General features: G+C 37.6%; 1 protein-coding gene and 1 long non-coding RNA gene across 11 annotated transcripts in view; one reads left to right on the top strand and one right to left on the bottom strand.

Annotated features, from left to right (window-relative positions):
- Nucleotides 1-1,008, top strand: part of LOC128073486 (uncharacterized) — a 1,996-nt gene extending 988 nt beyond the window's left edge. The window contains exon 2 of the long non-coding RNA XR_008202732.1: nt 739-1,008. This is a non-coding gene — a long non-coding RNA (uncharacterized LOC128073486). The remainder of the gene's footprint in view (nt 1-738) is intronic.
- Nucleotides 1-21,464, bottom strand: part of FOXP2 (forkhead box P2) — a 410,804-nt gene that overhangs the window by 203,531 nt on the left and 185,809 nt on the right. The gene's annotated exons all lie outside the window — the stretch shown is intronic.

Raw genomic sequence — 21,464 nt, 5'->3', positions numbered from 1 at the left:
TCAAAAATAACATTATAAATATGCAAATTAATTTTTTTAAGTAAAATATTTGCATCTCCTTTCCTCCTCCAGGCTTTTGAACTTCTGAGGTCAACAAGGACAAACAATACCACTAGTGTCTCTTTGCAAAAAGCTGGGTTTGCTGTCTGCAAGCAATGGTATCATTTCCATAGCAACCCCCTAACTATTAATTTTCAATTAAAGCAGACACAAAGCGGACAGCCTGAGGCTGGCAGACAGTGTCAAGAGCCCATCTCTGTAGGCAACAGTTTCACACAGCTATCAAGCGATAGGTGCCTCTGCCACAAAGCTCTAGCAGAGGGACTTCAAGTTTGGCTGGTTAAAATGACATTAACCTTGAGTTCAGCCCTAAATATTTCCTACCAAGCGTTGATAAAGACAACAAAATACTGACCGAAACCCAAGTCGGAAATAAACTAACAAACGACCATTTTGACCGCATGTGCACCACAGCAAAAATGGAACCACAGAAGCGCAGTAATTGGAGGCTGTGCTTCTCAAGGGCTGGGATACCACTGCGTTTGCCAAAGGCTTTTAATCCTCAGAATTCTCATCATCATCGTCATCAGCCCCTAAAACACACTCCACACTCTTAAATAAAACAGTCCATACACCTACTCTGTTACGCAGATTAGAATTAATTCGAAGGCAGAAATTCCCCACAGATGTCACAACACTGAGCACTGTTCTGTAATTAAACAAATAATGTATTTTCAGGTGTGGGGGCATTACGTAACCTCTCTCCGCCTTTCACCTGCCATCTTCTCACCACAACACAACTGGCGATGCTGTCCAGTGCAAGTTTCCTGCTTGGAACTCCAGCATTCGGAACAACTCTATGTTAATGACCCAGAGGTGCACCTGGAGCTTTTGGTGTTCGTCCTTATCTCTTCTTCACAAAATCCTTCCTGGCCCAACAGAAAACTCAGAAGACATTTCCCAGTCTGCTCTCCCAGCATCAAGGCTGTCATTAAATTGTTAATGTTTTTTTTTTGTTTGTTTGTTTGTTTTCTTTAAATCTCCATCCCTCCTTAATTGGGGCAGGTGGGCCCCTGCATGCACATACAGACCTGTAAAACCACCAGTCCTGTACAGTCACATAGGTAGCCTAGACCTACAGCTGCTACTGAATGGGATTTTTCACTCCAGGGTGCAGAGAAAAACCCGCTGGCAGTGACAGGTATTATGTCACAGCCTGTTTTCTACCAAACAAAAGATGACAGGCAATGCAAACTGTTTTTCAGATGACAAGTTCCCATCAAATGTGTTGCTCTAATTCTGCACCCTTCCTGCCCTTTTGCCTCCAGAAACAATTATGCAAAAGAACATATAACAGGTCAGGATCCCCCCAAACTCGATATGATCACAGTTGTAATCCTCTGGACAACTGTCAGCTCTTGCAACAGTTGGATGCTATCTAGTACTGCATGATCTTTAAGCAAACCTCGCACTGATAAGCTGACGAACTGATTTAATAGCAGTCCTGAGCACCAGAAGGAAGTAAAGGGAAGAGATGCGAACAGAACGCATCATCAAGTCATATAAATTCCAAGATGTGTGGACGATATTTAGAAAATCCCCATATTGATTTAAATACTGATAACTAGAAGTCATAGGCTTAACCTTGCAGAACCTTTACACTCGTGAGAGGACAGACTTCTTCAATAGGAGTTGTTGGCAGGAGCACAGTCATGGGTTTACAGAACAGCTACCAGGTATAAATTGTACATCTTCACCTGATACAGTATATTGGATCACAGAATACACATTATCATATTTGATCTTAAAAAAAAGTAACCTGAAATATAATTTTGTCACTTATTTCCTAACATACAAATGCTACTCCCTATGTTTACTACCAGGGTCAGACAGTTAGGTATCAGAACTGCACTGTTCCTATTTGAGCTGTATGGTAATAAAGGACATGTAACAAGGATAATCTAATTAAAGAAGAGGGAATGAACAAGTTTCAAGTGGGCCCTCCAAATTTCTACTATTTGATGCAAAGCTTGTTTAGCAAGCTTTCCTTCCCCAATGTACTCAGTTAACAGCAATGAGCATTGGCAGCAATTGCACGCGTGCATAGAAAAGAGGCAGGACCAATTGCTGGCCTCTGGAAGCTACGTATCAGTTCTCAGTTTTCCAACACCACTGCCTTTCGTTTGCTGCATGCAGATAAGAGCTGAGCACAACAGCCACAGGTGCTAGCTACAGGTGGAGTTTTCCCATTCTGAGGACATTGTGACTGGCAATGGAAACTTACTGAGCAAACGAAGCTCACTCTGCAACACAGATGGATTTCCCACTTCTGCCATCCCACTGGGGCAATTCAGGAGCATGCTGCGAAAAGGTGTGGGGATTCAGCCCCATGCCTGCGGTGTCTTTGAGGACAATGCCACGAGGCAGCCCCAGGCCCGCAGCAGTGTGTGAGGCCTGGCACACGTACACACAGCTCGGGGCTGGGCTGCCTCAGCCACCACGTCTGCAATTTATGCAGCTTGGCCCGCTGCTCCTTTGCACTCGAGGTGACCACAAGAGACAAAGTACAGTAATTATTTTTCATTCATTTTCCAGTTCGAAGTGCCCTAAATATTGAGAGGATTGGGCCACAGATCAGCAGCGAGGGGTCTTACAGTGTGATGACAGTGGTGTGAGTTGTGTGTCCTTCAGCATGGTGCTGGGACACGTGAGGGCAAGCAAGGGCACAAGACTCGTCTTGAAGGATTGTCCTGGGTCAGTCTGGCTGGAGTGGATCCAGAGGTGAACAGTCCTGTCTTGCTGCTGCTTCCTGGAGAGAATAAGCTTCAGGAGAAAGCCTGGCTCCAAAGGGGAACAAAGAAACAGGTAAGGGGAGACCACAGGCACCAGCAGGGGACAGGGCTAAGCCAAGTAGCTGGTACACATCACACATGATGCTCACGTGCACGGTTGTACTCAAAGTGTCTTTCACTTTATGAATGACAAAAATAAGGTCTGTGATTCTCTGTGATGGTTATGATTGATTCCACTCAAAACCCAAACAACCTTAATTCTTAATGTTATGCCAATTCTTACTGCTTTTTCTCTGTCATAAAATTAACAAACTACATTACCAAAATCTTTGTGGAAACTTACATGACTTTAACACTTATTCTACATCACTTTATTGCTGCTGGAAAAAGAAAGCCAGTAAAAATGGTTAATTGCCTGACCATTCTGTAATTACCTGCTGCAGATACAAAGCTTGTTACCTATGTATGAGGGCTGGCTGTTCTGAAAGTAATGTCTCCTGTTTTATTATGTTGGTCCATGACATCAGAAGTGGATGTTGGTGGCACGGCAGTAGAGATTGAACCTTCCTACAAATATTCCATTTCATTTTGTTGCCACGCAACAGATGGCAGCAGAGGGGCAGTCTGACAAAATGATGTCTGACATAGAAGTGCATTTGAAGTAGAGGCGTGTTACTGAATTCCCCCATGAGGAAAAAATGGCACTCATTGACATTCATCAATGCTTGCTGAACATATGGAGACCAAAGAGTGGAGGTGAGTACAGTGAAGTGGTGCATTTCAGCAGTGTCGACAGTGACAGTGGTCAATTCTGCTGGTGCAGATTTGAAGAGCACAGCATACAGGCTCTCGTTCATTGTTGATGAAAATGACTACTGAAAAATACTGTTTTTTAGTTGGGAATTTGCTTTATCAAATAGTGTTACTGTGCTCTTTGTATCAGCTGTAGGTTCCATGGAAATAAATAGGAGGCATTACTTTTGGAGTGACCTATATTTAAGATAGTTCACATATTGTTTCAAATAGAAAAATGCCATGACAGTGCAACATACAAGCAGTCAGGACCCAGAGGTTGGTAACAGATTTCACTTAGAGCATGTGACCAGGGATACAAGATTAAAAACAGCAAAGTAGACAAATATATTCCTTAAAGCTCTGTTTGCAATAAACTACCAAAAAAAAGTCCTGATCCAGGTTATTATTGAAACTTGTAGAGGTTTTGATGATAAAACTAAAATAGATTTGGGGGTGGGGATTTACATCTCTACTTTACTTCTTTTTTGACCCAGTGCTAGAGACCAGTGTGTATTTACCAGCAGGAACCTATGATGTCTGTGGAACTAGAGATACTACTGGAAAGAAAACTGAGTTTCATTTCAGTGTTTAAAATTCACTTGGTTAGATGTCTCATTGCTCTTGCTCACAAATATTTATCACCACTATTTTGTTCATCAAATGTCGTGTTAATATAGCGGCACCATTTCCAAGTAGGAAACTTACAGTGAGCACTTGAGACTCAAGGTTTATTTTAGCAAATTAAAGAAGACATGAGTAATACAAGCCATTTAGAAAGATACTACTCAATGGCAACCAAATAGTCTACACTTTTCAGAGCTGAACAGAGAACTCAAAAATTCTCTGTCATATACACAAGATGTAAAAGAAGCCTGAAGGATAGGTCAAACCCTGCCCCTGAAAGCACAGTGTAGATTATCAATAACAAGTCAGTTTTTCAAATATTAACTCAGATACCATCTGCCTTACTGAATCTGGTTAACCTTACCATTTCAACAGAAAAACTGAGAAATGAACAGATCTCTTTTGCCTCTGTTAGATCATTGCAACTAGTGATCAGCTATGAAAGCTAATCTTAACTTCAGGTTCTAAGAGCATGCCAGAGCTCACTGCAAGTAAGAGTAAATTATTGAGAAAACCTATTTTCACCAAAACACCACCACTAAAACAATTCCTCTATCCTGAATTATTAAACGATTCTCAAACAAAATAGCAGATACTTCTTGCCTTCACAGCAGCCAACTTGGGCAGGAAAGGCAGCGCAGGCTCAAAGACTCTGGCTATATACTCACTCCAGTCTCCTGAAAAGCCAGAACATCTGACAGGACAGGAAAATAAGAGTTTTTTTTCATTTTTGGTAGCCACAGAAGGATGGGAAGATCAATGTGCTTCACAGCTGCTAGGTAGAGGCCAACCAAAGATGGAGAATCCCGAGAGTGGTACAGGAACATTGACTGCGTCAACCCCAGCCCTTACCTTGCTTGCCAAGGGGATGCCTAAGGGGTGCACTGCTGTCCTTCTCAACGCTCCCATCATTTTAATGTTGGTCAGACTTGCACAGTTGTTTGGTTTTTTTTGTTTGTTTGTTTGTTTTCATGTATCCTTCCCCAGTGATTGAGTAGCAGTATTACTAGTTACTTCCAATGGTAGTTACATACCACTCTTCCCTCATGATGTTCATGATGAAATGTATTCACTGTCTCCAAATCAAAACAAATCAAATGTGTTTTTGAAGATCTCACTCAACCAAAAGTTTTGTCACCTGCTCACACCCAAACTATCTTGGCTCCCTCTCCTCCCATCATGAAGACATGCAGCAGCCTCCTCTGCTTGTCTATTCCTGATTTCATTTGTCCCAGCTGCATGTTCCTGATCAAAGATCCAGTTCACAGATTTTGATTTGTTCTTTCTGCATTTTTTTTGGCTCTGACCTGAAAGCCCAGGGACCTAGAAAAGCAATTTTCCATCCTGAATGAGGACTGAAAAGGAAGACTTGGAGGCATGGATGTTTCAGCTCTAGAGATTTCAAACAGTTCCACCTACCAAATCCCAGAACTCCTCACTCTTCCCAGTCACTTCTCAGATTCATTTCCTTGCACATGTATCTTCAAAATAGCTAGGTTCCAAATGTAAAAGCCTCTTAGTCTGAAGAAGCAATTTCTGATATATTTAAATAACAAGCCACTCTACTGCCTGTGTAAGAAAATTGCTATTTTAGTGAGGCCCACATAAACAATGGTTTGAGCTCCCTCTGCAGGCTCCATGTCTGTAATTAATGAAGAAATCTTTTTCCCACGGCCATGCAGTCATAAACGAATAATGATGATGTGCAGAAACAAAAATGTTTTGACAGGATTTGGCATGAGAGTAGTTGAAATTATCATTGATGTTGTTTCTTAAATGAGACATTTGGGGCAAATTCTGGCCTAGTATAAACAGGTGCACTGCACTGCAGCAAAAAGAGTGCCAGACACTCCGCTTAGAAATGGGTTTTGTTAATTTTTTTGTGTTAGTTGGATGGCAACTTAAATAAATAATGATAACTAACTGCAAGAGCTAGTATACCTGGAGAAGGCATTAGAATAAAAGAGCACTACCAGGACAGAATGGCAGAAAGAGATATTTAAAAGATTAACTTCAACTAGTAAAGCAGATGATGCTACTGCACCAGGCTTACACTGATTTAGTGGTACAGAGTATATGGAGTGTTGGAAGCATTAAACTCACAAACAGAGAATCCTATCCCAAGTATCACCACATCTGCATACTTGGAAGCTAATTCAGTCCTACATTTCATTGGAGCCACTATCTAATGGGATTTTATATAGGATTAGGCAAAAGTGTGGATTTCCTTGACGATTCAAGTCCAGTCATTAAAAAGAAACCTTTTTCAAGCTGATAACCTCATTTTTTTCCTTTTAACATTAGAGGGGGAAAAAAAAATCAGTGTTTACAGACAAAATGCAATGTTGGAAAAAGCTGTGCAGATCGCACAGTGATAAGGATGTAAATGAGAGGAAACGTATTCCATAAACAAAGCTACACAATAATGTTTAATTGGAATATGCAACTGTATTTAGTAGCTATCCAACCTAAGCTTCCATTGTATTTCAGTTCTATTCTAGTTCTGGCTGCAGTCTCAGGTGTGAAGCCCAGAAGAACAGTATGTAACAGTGCAGCCTTCAATAGCCACAGGCATCAAAAATACCAAATATACAAAAATAACAGAGAACACGGCACTATCTGAAGATTCAGTGGCTATCTTTCACAGTGAACAAAAGTGAAAAAAGTAAGATTTTGACTAGACTGAACTTAGATGTTTCTTGTAGAAGACACTGTTTCACATTTCTCATTAATCACTTGTAATTGATATTCAGCCAACTGTTTACGTGTCATATTAGCCTCCTTTCCTATTCCTATCCTTACATCTTTGAGGCCTGCGCATGTTAACGCTTTCAGATAATTGCCCTGTTTCTGTACTGCAGCCTCTTAAGAGGTCTGACTGTATCACACTGTGGAGACATCTATAATTTCTGCATGCAGAAGAGCTCTCCCTTCACTGAAGCGGCTACACTCTGCTCATCAGCCTCTACACAACTAGGACGATATTTCTCCAACACATTTTGGTGGTTTTTTTTCTATTTGTTGGCATGAGCTGTATGAAAACCAGCTGACAGCCAGATACTATGGATGCTTTCCAGAAAACATGGCTTGGGCTAACACCATATAAAATCTCTGTCATCAGCCCAGGCAATAGAATGGAGTGCATGCAAAACATTCATGGATGGTACCAAACTGAGGTGATGGAAGGGATGTGGAAGCTGCCTTTCAATAGGCCAGAGGCGTGAGGTGAAGAACTTCATCCAGAAACTCACCAATGTCAAATGTGAAGTATTGCAGCCAGGCAGGAACAGCTCTATGCTAGAGGTGAGATATGAACAGGATGCACAGCAGCTTTTCAGAACAGGATGTACATCCCATGTATTAGCCAAGAAAACTGTGTGCAGTAGTTATGCTTAAGATTCATCAGTTACTGTCATGCCGTTGTGGGTCTGCAATGTGAGATGCAGATCAAATTGTTCATTGCTCATGTGGGTATCATTGCCTAAGCTTCAGCAACACTGTTGAGGTAACTCCTCATTCTTACACTGTGTCTATTGCAATGAACTGCAGCATCTATTCCAAACAGCTTTAGATATGGTTTAAAAAAATTTTCCACATTTAAATTATGGTCAAATTACATGTGTATATTAAGTCTTTTGAATCATCATTTAAAACATCTTTCTGCCTGAAACCCATCATGTTTGTTTTGGCTAACTACGGCTCAGACTTAAATGGAATATATTACCTGTAGTAAATCATAGTAACAAATTGCATAGCTTTACATTACAGTTACAAATTCATGAACCATTAGCTACCGACCCGGTGATCTGATAACCTGCTTATAATAGCACCCACATTTGGTAAAGCATTTTTCATCAGCAAGTCAGTATCACTATCCCCATTTTTTAACGTGAAAAAACTGAGGCATAAGATAAGGAACTGACTGGACCAAGGTCATGTAACAGGCTTGCAGCAGAGACGAGAATAAAAACAGGGTGGCCTAAGACCTAGAGCAGTATGCCTCACTGTCATTTCCTCACCCCAATGTCTCTTGTCTAGGTTCCCACAATTCAATTTACCCTCTCTTCTGCATATTAACTTATTTTGAGGGAAAAATATTCTAATTTGCTGGTTCTGTGACTGTTGCATCCACTGTGGTCTTTATGAGTACTCCAGATAGCACTGTTGATAGCTAAAATATAAAATAAAGGATATGGCATATGAGATTAGATATACACTTTCTAAGATTAATTTAATGGTGACAGAATCATGACTTCCTTATCCCTATACAGACAGTTACTGTGTGCTGAAAGCCTTTCTTACTCTTTTAGCACTGTTAGTGGTGACAACTCTAACCAATTAGTATCTTCTTTGGACTTCACTAAAATGCTGTGAGGAAGTACTCTGGACAATTCATTAAATAAGAGCAGACATGTCAAAGGGATCTAGGATTCACGGAGTTCTGTACCTTACCATATTGTTATTTATAGTCCTTCTAACCATACTCATTTATCTGGGGGTTTGTCTTCACAAAATACTTAGCCAAAAGTTTTAACAAATTGCTGTTTTGTTTTGTTTTGTTTTTTCCACATTTTGCTCATAAGATCTGTAATTCTATCAAGAAAATAATTAAATTTATTTGACAGAAAAGATGACAAATTCTTCAAACACGGAAGCCACTTAGAATCTAGAGCATCTCACTTGGAAGTCTAGAGGCATGACTACCCTCTGCAGTTAAATATAACACAAGCCATCGGCATTCAAGCTAGCTGTGGAACGGAACTCAGAAACTCAGCAGGGCTTTTCAGCATTAATACCAAAATGAGCGTCTCTGCACAGACATGCAGCTGTGCTATGGAGAAGTACTTGTGTGGATCAGTACTAGCTCAGGTAGAATGATCATGTACTACATCACTTTCCATTGTACAACACAAACACATTGAAAGCAACTTGAAAGACAGCCTCGGTTCCCACAGACAAGTTGCAAAACAGCAATTAAGTGCTTGAAATACCAGGTGGCACTGAATCCTCTAAGTCTATGAAAGTATTCCAAAGCTTTGCCTCCCTGGATGAAAAGACGTCACTTAAGTGCCAGAAGTTCTGCTACTGTATATACTGAGAGGCACCAACTGTGATATCCCCACATGCTGAAGGCAGTTAGTGATTCACAAATTTGCACATAGGGCCCTTCAGAGCTCCAAAGCTTGCAGGGATTATGCCTGGCAGCCATGAGAACAGTGCACTGAGCTCAAAGCACAGCAGCACAGGTACACTTCCTCAAAAGCACAACGAGGTGAGGAGGGAAAACAGGTGAAAAAGCTGCAAGCTCTACAGTAAATGCTCTGCACTCCTGCAAAATGGCAGCTACAGCATGGTAAACAAAATGTTACTGAACATCTAAGTCACTATATAGCTTCTGCTGGCTCATCCCCTCTTATGATCTGATTCAGCAAGGTACTCCAATTGTGTTCACAACTTTTACTTTCCAAGTATTCCCACCAGCTTCACTAGGAAAAGCAAGTTCCCTGAAGTTTATCACAATGCTGAACTGAGGACCTATGAATGCCCTTACCTATAACTGATACATAAAACACACCTTACTTAAAACTTCAGTAAACTGGTGCAAAGGTTTCAGTGATTCATTTTTTTTCATTAATTCATGAAGGATAGATATATTGCACCTTGCAGGCTGAAAAGGAGTTCTGCAACTTTGCAAATGTTTTGCAATCATAAAAAAATGTATCATTTTGACCAAGTTTGACTTCAAGAACAAGTTTGTTTTATAAGAGAAGTCACGAGAAACATGCTGCTCATCCCACCGTAGCATTTAAAAAACTTCACTACAAATACATCCTATTTGTCTTGATTTTTCTGCTCTAATTCGTAATTTATCAGTTAAATATATGCATATATCTAGGAGAGATTAGAAAAGACGCACTGAGGTTCTCTCCATACCTTAGGTGTTTCACCAGTGGTACATCCCTACCAGGTCCCCAGTGAGATTGAAAAGGAACACCAAACACAATTTCATAGCTCATGGCTACCTCTTACCAACTGATAAAGACAGTACCAATTCTGGAATACGGAAGATGAGACACAATAAAAAAAATACTGTAATGTAAATGTAAAATGGCATGGTTTGATAACAGGGATTCTTTCTTTTTAACCTTTGATTTAGTTTAGTAACAGCTCAAAGTTCAGGTTGACGTCGCTCCTTTGAATGTTCATCAGGCTTAGCTCTACCTAATTTCTCAACTCCTATGGGTCAAGTAATGATTCGTTCATGATCTGAATGTCACCATTTGCTGCTACTTCCAGGGATTCAGTGGCTCTGTCTTTACTAAATCAAATACTGCCCAGAAACACTGGAATACACTCACTAAAATTTTAAATTGTTAAAATTGTTCCTGAAATGCTTTTCACTCATGCCAACTAGCACTATTCTAGACAATATGCAGGCACAGCTCAGAAGTGAGAACATTTCAGGAACCATTCCAAACTAACAGGTGGATCTCACCACAAATTGCTTTGGAAGCTCAGAGAATTCACAACATAAACATCAGCTGTTCTGTGTAGCAGGAATGATCCTGAAGACGTCTTATTTAACAGTCTAGACACAGCTTCACAATCCAGTTGCAGTGGGAGCCCAGTGAAACCACAGTTAATCCCAGTTTTGTTGCTTCACATGAAAAACAAAACAAAAACAAAAACAAAACGAAAACAAAACAAACCCACTAGAAATATTCAGCTGCAAGCAAAATAAGAACCATTCACACACATTTTCTTTCTTGAGATTCTCCAAGGTCCTCCAGCTGTCTTTGGGTTCTAAATTTTCTTAGTGCTCTCTACCTCCTCAGAAAGGGGGTCATGGGTATCTTACTTTTCTGCAAGTGATATCCCATTGATCCAAGCGACTTTCTTCTGGTAACATAGCAAAAAACTATTCTTCTTAAGCCTAATCAATTATCCTGCTTTTGTCACAGGACCTTACATTAACCAATGACCAACCAGTTGGTAGAACATGGACTTTGCCACATTTTGGAAGACCAAAGGAAGAATCATAACACCCCCACCCAATTGTGTGGAGATTGGATCTCTATCCTTCTTTTCTAATTTTGGCTAATCTGAATTTCTTATATAGGAAGAGCAAGCTGAAATTCTACTTGAACATCCCCTGATCATAGAATATGTTGAAGAGAAATTTTTGAGAAGTTTTTGAATCAAACCTACTTTATTTCAAAATTTATGATGAAAAGCAAATGAGCCCAGAAGTTTTCTGGTCTTCCACTCTGGTTTTTAAGGCATGAGATAAAAGATTATCCCTTCTGAGCTAAGCATTCACTGCAATGGATTTTTCATCTGTTTTTAACAGTAATTTATCTACTTGTTTTGAATTATGCTACAGCACATAACGCTAAACTGCGTTTTTGTCATGGCTGCATTACAATTTCAGATATTTCATTTCGGAATCTACGATGACGTTTTACTTACTATATTCATCCTTCAAGAACAATGCAAAAATGACTACAACAAAGCAAATCTGGTTTTCATATCATGCCTGCTTAGGACACAGGGACAATAACATTAATACAGTAATTACTAGTGCTTGCTCAGTCAATATGTTATGATGTACTGAATTCTTTGTTGTCATGGGGCTCAATTACTTAGATTTGGCAGTCAGATGAAATCATAAGACATAAAAAACAAGCTAATCAAACATAAACATGATCCCAAATTTTTATTGACTGCATTTATTTATCCGCTGTTAGGGCCGGAATCCTATTCAGAGGAGAAAGGTAGAGAGACAGCTGGAGAAGAATAAAAAAGAGATGTCTCACTCACTTTGAGCTAAACCAATAAAAGTCTGGGGAGGGAATGCTGTTTAAACCCTATTTTCTTTGCATGAGTGACTACATTTTTAAAAGAATTACTGCCTTTGAGGGGTAATATAGATATTTACATTCAAAACTGTATTTGAGATACGATATTTAAGCACATGGAACACAGCAGCATCTTTGTTAATCTGGTACGAGACACATAAAACACATTCAAGAGAACCTGGACTGGTACTATATCAACACTGTAGTGGACATTTTGTTGTAAAAAACGGTTCCTAAATGTTACTAATATTTGATCAAACATTCCATTCTAAAATTTACACACTGATTTCACTGATTGTTATATACCCACAAGATTCTTGTATTTCTGTAGCATTCCAGAAAGTTGCGTGTCACTATCACCTTGAAATAAATTGCCAGATTCAACAGCAAAAAACAGTTTAATTTAAGAGCAGAAGGGGCAGCCTTCCTGCAACTAGTCCTTTTTTTACCCATTATCTCAACAGATGCCTCAAGTGGAGGCTTAGCAGAAGGTGGCACAAACAGCTCCTTGTTGTAGCATCTCCTTCTTTTCCCCTGAAGATAATCAAGGACAAGGTGGCGCGAGATAATTAGCTACAAGTATCATTAGCTGCCTGAATCGTCTCCATGACTGATACGGAGCTCCTGCAGGCAGCCCTGGCTTATAGTTGGTGACTCCCAGGGAAGGTATTTCAACACAAGAAAGAGGCCCTACAAGAGGGAAGATATGCATGCATATCAATGATTACTCTTGCCCTGCTGATAAGAGAACTCAGTATTTCCCTCTCCTTACTTCTGGGGTAAAGCAGCTCACCCTAGGAATAGCAGATTGCTGCTTTGACCTCTGTGTTTTGCTTTTGGGAGTATCATCAAACAGCACCGTTGTCTCAAAAAGCTCCCATTTATTACCACTGGAGAAAACGTGTATATTTTCACGTGAATAGGTAGGGAGCTCCTTGTATCAATGGAAGTAAATAATTTGACTTTATTTGTGGCATTTATAGATAAAGCACTGTATTGAACATGGAAAAATCTAAGTTTTGCCCACCTGGCTTACGTAAATGAGATTATTTTACTATGTTGATGTCAGTGCCTGTTTTAAAACTGTATAAATATAGAGTCCAGCTCTTAATTCCCTTAGATATTTCCAGAAAATGCTCTATACTCAAAGAACTCAGAACTCCTGAAAATTTCATATAAACTTTAAATTAAGAGCTTGCATTTAGACAAAGAAGCCTAAAAATAAATCTTAGCAATTCACTGCCTCTGTTTACCCATCTTTAAAAGGAAAACCACTGAGTTGTTTATAGAGCAAATTCATTTTCTTGGATGAGAAGCACTACAAGTACTAGTTGTTCTTATTTACTACCATTTTACAAAGAAAATCTTTGCAAATAACAACTTTTTTGTTTGTTTGCTTTTGTTTTTATGCAGTTTCTCATTTCCAACTAGGGCAACACTGACAATAAAACCAATTTTATACCTAAAAACAGTCAATTTCACTGGAGAAACTTCAGAATGCATAGAATTATGGTAGAACAGAATTTTACAGGTGTCCATGAAATATAACAACACCTTAATAATGACATCTTTGTTTTGCACAACTAATTTCCAAGCAGGTGACACATACAAGAATATGTAATTAATCTTGATGCAAAACCATGAATGTTGCCAATACTTATCAGGATGTGAAAACCTAGAAACCACCTTTGTTACAATGAAGAATATGGCACACACAATTTCACTACATTTACTTTAATCCATTAATACTACTACATCTTACCAGTAGGCAGCACTGTTACATCTTTTTAGATGTTAGCAATGTTAATGACATACAGTGCCATCTGCAACTTTCTACATAATATCTGACCTTTACTTCCATTCAACCCTCATTATTTTTTCTTCACGCAGTGTTTCTATCTCCCAGATTTTATTTCATAAAAGAAAATAAGATGAAAATCAAAATCCTTGACTATTTTTTAAGCACATCAAAAATGGGAAATGGATATTGGAATGGTATATTGGATTGAATTAATCAATTACTATAACTGTCACTATTTAAAATGTGACAATATCTACTTCAAATGATGAATTACCTTAGGCAAGTATTTCAGCAGGAGAAACGATCCATTTTAGTATTGATTAGATCATTTAGATCTTAAAGATATTAAAATAAGAAATTGTTAGAATAAACAAATAGTCGATCTTGAAAACTCTTGTTTGAATGAACAGCACACGAACCTTCAAGTATGACAGTCATATCTTAAATTGCACTGCTCTTCTCACAACTTAAAACTGTAAAATCCCGAACAAATGAGTACTATAAGAATAACAGGTCGTTATGACTTTTTTAAGGATAGCCAAGCCATTGGTTAAGCTATCTTTAGCTTATTTTACAAACATGTACAATGCCCTAATAACTAATAATTTTCAGGTTTTACATTCCATAGAGTTTCTATCATCAACTAATTGGTCCTTGATCCTACATTCACTCAAAATGAAAATTCAATAGGGAGTTCAATAGGATTTCTGGATGTACAAGAAAGGAAGAATTTTGTGCTGAATATACTTGCACCCAGCTGCAAAGGTTATTGGTAGGGGTTAATAAGTATATTTGGAAAGCACAGATAATGAATACTTAAATTAGAATATGTATCTATTTTATATATGTATATGTTATATAAGTATACAGACATGCCCACAGAGGCATACACATATATTTATAGGAGTAAAAGTTTAAAAAACAAACAGTATTCTCTTCACTGGTAAACAAGCTGTACTACCTTACACATTTTCTCAGTGCTAGACATTATTTTTTTTTACTTTCTGTCCTACTTTCAAACCAAAATTATAATTTTGTATTTCATAAAAAGGCACAGAATCGTAAAATGGGCCAACATCAAAATATAACAAGGAAGCAAAGATAAATTAGAGGAATTCTTTGGTTCTTTCACTAACTAATCAGAGATATACAGAAAAGGACCTTTTAAGTTTAATGATACCTGCTCATTAAATGATGCTAAACACTAAAATACCACGAACAGCAGGGAATTTCAGTTTACATTAGAGAAAAAAATAAAAGGGTAAAAATGACTGAAGTTGGTCAGTTCAAGCTGATAGGGCACTTCAAATGAATAACAGAAGAATAAAAGAGACACTCTAGGTTAAATTAGGTTCTCCTATGCCTTTTCTTGAAAGTGCTTAACTTCACAAATTTTATTTGAATTAACTAACCTGCCAAAATCAAAGACTTGAATAGGGGTAAAGTTAAACAAGCAACTATACTTCACAGTAAGTTTACCCATTAAACAGCAGATAAAACCTCTGCATAAGAAAAGATGGGGGAAACAGCCTCAGAATGTGCATTTTTTTTCCTCCTCTAGGCAGGGAAAATGTCATCTCTTTCATACTGAAGCTGTACTTCAGAATAAAATTATTCAGATACAGAATTTAATTCTTCTACTCATTTATTTGCAAGATTTCTGCTTTTCTGAGTTCAACTTAGTTTTCTTTCCCTCCACTTGAAATGTGTAATACTCGAGTATTACAATTTCAGTGTGGCATTAAAGGCCTTACACAATCAATTATATTGCACTGCTTGACTAATAACTTTTGTAAATACAATGTAAAATATTTAAAGGAGAATCACTATGGTTGGAAAAAAGAACAAAAAATGAAAAAAAAAAAAAGAACCAGTTGAAAATACCAAGGCTGCTTCAAATCTTTCTCAAAAATACATTACATTCCCTATGTTAATTTTCTTTGAAGGTGATTGAGTTTATCATTAGGAAGAATAAAAAAGGAGAGTTCCATTCTATTGCATTTTTTTAGTGCTAGCAACTTTAGAACACTAATAAAAATAAGATGCAAGTTTCAATTACAAGAACTCCCAACCCACAAATGGATTTTTAGTTTTTAATTTTTATGTGGAACAACAGCTCCACATTTATTGATTATTAGACAGCATTTTATCATTTTGGAAGAGGGATAGAGTTGAAGAAAGAGGAGAATAAAGAAGCAAAAATACATGTGATTCAATTTGGAGCATAGACAGCCAGCAAGCCTAACTCGGTCAACCAGAGTGTCTCTGTGCCTTCCTGTCCCCTCAGCCCCTTGCTTTCACAGCCAAATGCTTGGCCTGGGGCTGAAACACTGAACTGGGACTCAGGAGCTAAGATTTCAGTTGTTAATAGAAAAACATTTTTGGATTTGATTTTCAGGGATGATAACTGATTCTGGTCACCAAGCACGTCTCAAATACAGCCCATTAATCTCACTAATTGGAATTCCAACTCATGAGATGTGGATAGTGGCTGTCTACGTACCAAAATATTGTGAGTTTGTTCTCATGGCTTTAAAACACTCCAAATATTGTAAGCATAGCAGGAATACAGACAAATACAGTCCCAAAGTAAGAGATATTCTGATATTCAGTTCAGATATTTGTTCTCTTTTGTCACTTTGCTCAGCAGTCGACACATAAGAGAGCCAGATACGTGGGTATGAATCCATGCCTCTATCTAGATAAAAGATGTCACCCTTTCAACTTTATTCTCTAAGACAAGGTTGTCAAATTGGAGTGCCACTATGCAGAGGAGTTGAGTGATGGGTGCTGTGTCAACCTCAGAAGAAATACTATGTTTTTTTAATATGACATAGGTGCAACTGGCACGATGCAGGAGAATATCACCCATATGGGAGCAAGCTTAACAACTGAACAAAGGTACATAACAGGTGTAAAATAACGGTATTTGAAAACACCATAGATATGAATATGAGAAGGATTTTGCTCTGGAAAAGCTGTGATCAAATGCAAAAAAAAAAAAAAAAAAAAAAAAAAAAGAATGGGGATGAGTTAAAATATATGAATACCATGAGGAAAATTGTGATATGGGATACATTTTTTCTAATTTCAGATGTTACTTCTGCCTAATCCTTAAGAAGGTGAATAGTTCTAGTTCCTGTGACAAAAGCCAGGCAAATCCATCAAGAAACAATACTTTGTGTATGCTCAGAAGTTCATACAGGCGCTCCTACAGTTCAGGGAGAATGAATGTCTCCTCATGTCTTTGCATGTCTTCACAAGATATTAGAACTAGCAAGAAGATCGTAGCTCAAATATTACTTTCATCAAAATAAAATGAATACACCCAAGCATCTTCCATTTGTATGAAACTTCATAGCAAAGAGCTTCCTTAGAGATACTTCTCCAAATACATCTGAGAAGGGAGTTGGTGATACTCAGAACCTGTCTTCTAGTCTATTACATGTAACATTGGAGAGTATTTCATGCTAAAGGCCTAAGTAGAGCATGAAAAATATGAAATTGCATTTCCAGTCTTATTAACTCAGTAGACTGAAAATGGCATGCTATCTCAGAATGAACTTTAGGAGGTTATTGGGTTGGGTTTTCTTTCATTCAGTGAAAGGGAAGGAATTGATTTGATCTCCTCATGGTCATCAACATCATGAAGAGAACAATTTTTTAATTAAGGTATGGAAAGTTACAGGAAATAACCAGCTAGAAAAGGTTGTCCTTCCTTGTTAGGAAAACTAGCAAAGGATTAGTTACGATTAGTTAGGTTTCATTGACAGTTGCACTTACAACACCGGATACATTGGTGACATTGGAGTTAGCAGCTTATTCATTTCTCTAGTAGACACACACAAGAACAACAGGACAACGTTATCTTTGCTCTCATTAGTATGTTTACCACAGGTGGCTAGAGGCACCAGCTGAGAGGCCCCACTGCTGTAGGCACTGTATGAACCACAGCAACGCCATAACGACACCACCACCAAAGAGCTGATAATCTGATCAAAGACACATAGTGGAATAATTTAAAGATATGTTATACTTTCCCTAAGTTGTTCATTTTATTCCAATTCTTTTTGCACCAAGTTTTACAACATACATTTCCTTATCTACCACTCTTTACTAATTCTGCTGCTGTTCTCACATAATATTAACTGGTGTCATCAATTTTCACTAAAAAAAATCAGCCAATATAAAAGATGAGCTGGAAAAGCTGGGGATGTTCAGCTCAAAAAGATGGAAGCTCATAAACTAAAAATGCACCCATTGTGTTCACTTTATGAATGCACAGTCTTTGCATAGTCCATCAAGTGATTAAGTCCAGCTGGTCCCTTGGGTGGAACTGAAAAGCACAGGGAAAATTCTGCTTATCTACTCAAGGGTTGCAGAAGATGGGCAGATCTATCTTAAATGAAGACGTCCAAGCATACCTTGAAAATGACAATGGATAAGACTAATGTATGTATTTTGAATGAATGTTATGATCCAAAAATAAAAACATTCTTCATCTAAAGTTTTTATTAGAGTATCTATGCATGCCACTGCATTACATTTCACAAACATTCATATAATAATCAGACCCTTTATCTGAATATTACATGCCATTCAAGCTCTAATTAATGTCTTTATATATAATGTAGATATAAGAAAGAAAACAGCGCCAGACCGCTGATTAAGTTCATGCTACTTAAAAGCTAAGATGCTCTTTCAAAAAATGATGTTGAAAATATTGCAACAACTGATAGACATTTTCAAGGTGCTGAGAATTGCTTTTGTGCGGCACTGAATGTACTTAAATATTAAGAACAGGGCGATTACCTTCCGCTCAGGCTAATAATTTGCAAAAGTCTGCCCACCTGCCTACCCAATAATGTTTAAAAATTTTAACCAAGTCATGAAGGTCTCTTTCAGACCAACAAATGTACACAGATAAAAACTAGACATGCTGAAATGTCTGCAGCCTACAGTGTATGAAAGAGTAGTTCTATCTGAAATTAGTCCTGTATCTTTTTATTATTTTACTTCATTACCCTGTTCTTCCTTCTATATATCGGAGGTCTGACCATGCTTCTCTGATTGTTTGTTAATCCTATTATTATTTTATTTCTTCTATGCTGGGTGCATTTTCTTGACTTTCTCTTTCTTTGTCTAATTTTCTCACATTGATAAAGAGGATGCACATTAAAATAATAAAACAAAGCATCATCTTAAAATGGAATGGTCAATATGATAGACACCTGAACAATATACTAAGAACTGTATTCAGGTTGCATCTCTCTCTTTCCACCATTACTTATTGCTTTCCCAATTGTTCTGGAATTATTTAAATTGCTTAAAATTCAGATTTTTTGTAATAGTAGGAAGTCAACAAAATTTTACTAAATCAAAAAAGAGAAGGAAGCATATGCCTTTGTTGTACTATATTCGACAATGGATTGCAACTGGCAATTTCAATTAAGAATGTTTATAATCACCTCAATTTGCTTAGAAGGAAGAGGAAGGTGAAAAACATACACAGGAAAAAGTCTAGGTCAAGTTATACAGAGGCTTCCTTTATGGTGCTTTTAAAGAACTTTCATCAGAAAGTGGTATTTTACCCTACTAAAGGAGCAGAGTCTAGGGATTGTCTTTAAAAGCTACTACTTCTCAACAGTTACCTAGAAATTAAATTTGAAATTTCATCACTTTCCATTAAAACTATAATTAAAAAAAAAAAAAAAAAAAAAAGCAGTGAGCAGTTCTTCAGCATTTACTTTAATACAATAAAACTTAATATCCAAGTTGCATCTTTCTGATCTATTTTGCATAGACAAACCTTAATCTTGCCTCAAGTCCAAGCACCCTTAACATGCCTGGAAAGTTGAGCAATGATCCATTTTGATTAAAAATCTGCTTAATTATCAGGGGAAAAAAAAACCTTTTAGTATTATTTGGATTTTTCATTTTCAGAGAGGAAACAAGAGAGTAGGATTCACATAAAACGCTTAAATTTATTGGATTATAATATCTACTACAACTAAAAAATCGGTATTTTCCTCTATAATCAATACAGTGGAGCCTTCTGAGAAATAAAAACATAAATTCACAAGGGCTCTTAGTTAGATGCCTAAATACAGGCATCTGCTGTTAGTTCAAATGATCTAGGCAAAGATGGCCAATTTTTATCTATCAGTCCCAAACGATAGGGTTTCCCGCATTGGTTCCATACTAGATCTACTAATCCTCTACTAAGATGGACATCTTAGATATGCACAGGCACATCTAGTGATACTAGAAAACCCGTGTTTAGGTAGATAAATTCCATCCTACCTACCTACTTAAGAGCAAACAAAATCACTCTCCAGGTTTAGTTGGCTATTAATTTTTGTAGAGCTTAATTACAAATGGAAACTTTGTCACCTGCTCCAAGTGCAGACACACTTATGATTTCACATATGTATTCAAATGTGTCAGTAGGAGGTGAACCTTATTCAGGTTATTTTCAGGTTTGTCAGCTGGACCACATGACTAAAAACAGTTAGAACTTATATGCATTGAACATAAAAAGAAACTAGTCAAAATATGTCTGAAAGGGTCCAGGTTCATATGAGAACAGCATGGTCCTAATTTGCCTATCAGTCAGCCAGCAGTATTTCCCAAATGTGTTCTCATTTCCTCCAAATGTGACAGAGCTTCTGAGGCTTAACTAAAGAGAAAGACAAAGGTGTTATTAACCAGAACATGGTCTGTGCCAAAATTGGTGTGCCACAGAGACATCAAAGATTTCACATGGATACTATTGCTCACCTTTCTAAAAAACCCAATATGTATATTTATATGATCATATTAAAATCCAGATGCCAGATTTACAAAGCTAGGCAGATACTGAAAGCATAGAAATGTTAACTTTCAATTTCCTACCTCTAGTCAAAAGTGAAAAACTATAGAGACTACCTGAAACACAAACAGTAATGAATTAGAGTTTACTCTTGATAGGTTTACCTAAAAATGGAAAAAAAAAATGAAAATAATCAGATCTTTGTTACTGTTGTATCTTTTAAACAATGTTCTACATTGGTGGAGCTCAGCTGCAGAAAACTTTTCTATGTAACAGGATTCTTTTTAAAGTCACAGTTTCCCCTAAATCTTACCTATTGCAGGTAACGACAACAGAAACCTGACAGCTAGATATGAAGTCATGCTAAAATGCAATGGGGAAAAGTATAACAGGCTTCAAAGATTACAAATCTCTAGCATAAATACTACATAAATATACACAAATAAGTATTGAGCAAATGTTTGTTAATTAATCCCACAAAACAATTATCTGATTTTTCACTCATCATGCCAAGAGGATACGTAATGCCACAGTAACATTCTGCTTTTAAGAGATGTAACGGATAGTGCCTGATAATAATTTATGAATTCCACGGGGGAATTTTTGTAGAGTACCTCACTTCATTTATCATTGATAACACCATACTCTAGCACTACTAGGCTGATCAAGCAAATGATAAAGAACAAATACCTAGAGTAGCTTAGGATAAAATGCTGACTCCTGCAGCATATTGGTGTTCAGCTGATTCTCAGAAAGTAGACATCAACAAGAAGAAAATGGCC

Source organism: Tympanuchus pallidicinctus, unplaced genomic scaffold, assembly GCF_026119805.1.
Source record: "Tympanuchus pallidicinctus isolate F22 unplaced genomic scaffold, pur_lepc_1.0 scaffold8, whole genome shotgun sequence".
NCBI classification, from domain to species: domain Eukaryota; kingdom Metazoa; phylum Chordata; class Aves; order Galliformes; family Phasianidae; genus Tympanuchus; species Tympanuchus pallidicinctus.
Note: the sequence above shows the minus strand (reverse complement) of the source record. Positions and strands in the feature narration are given on the sequence as shown.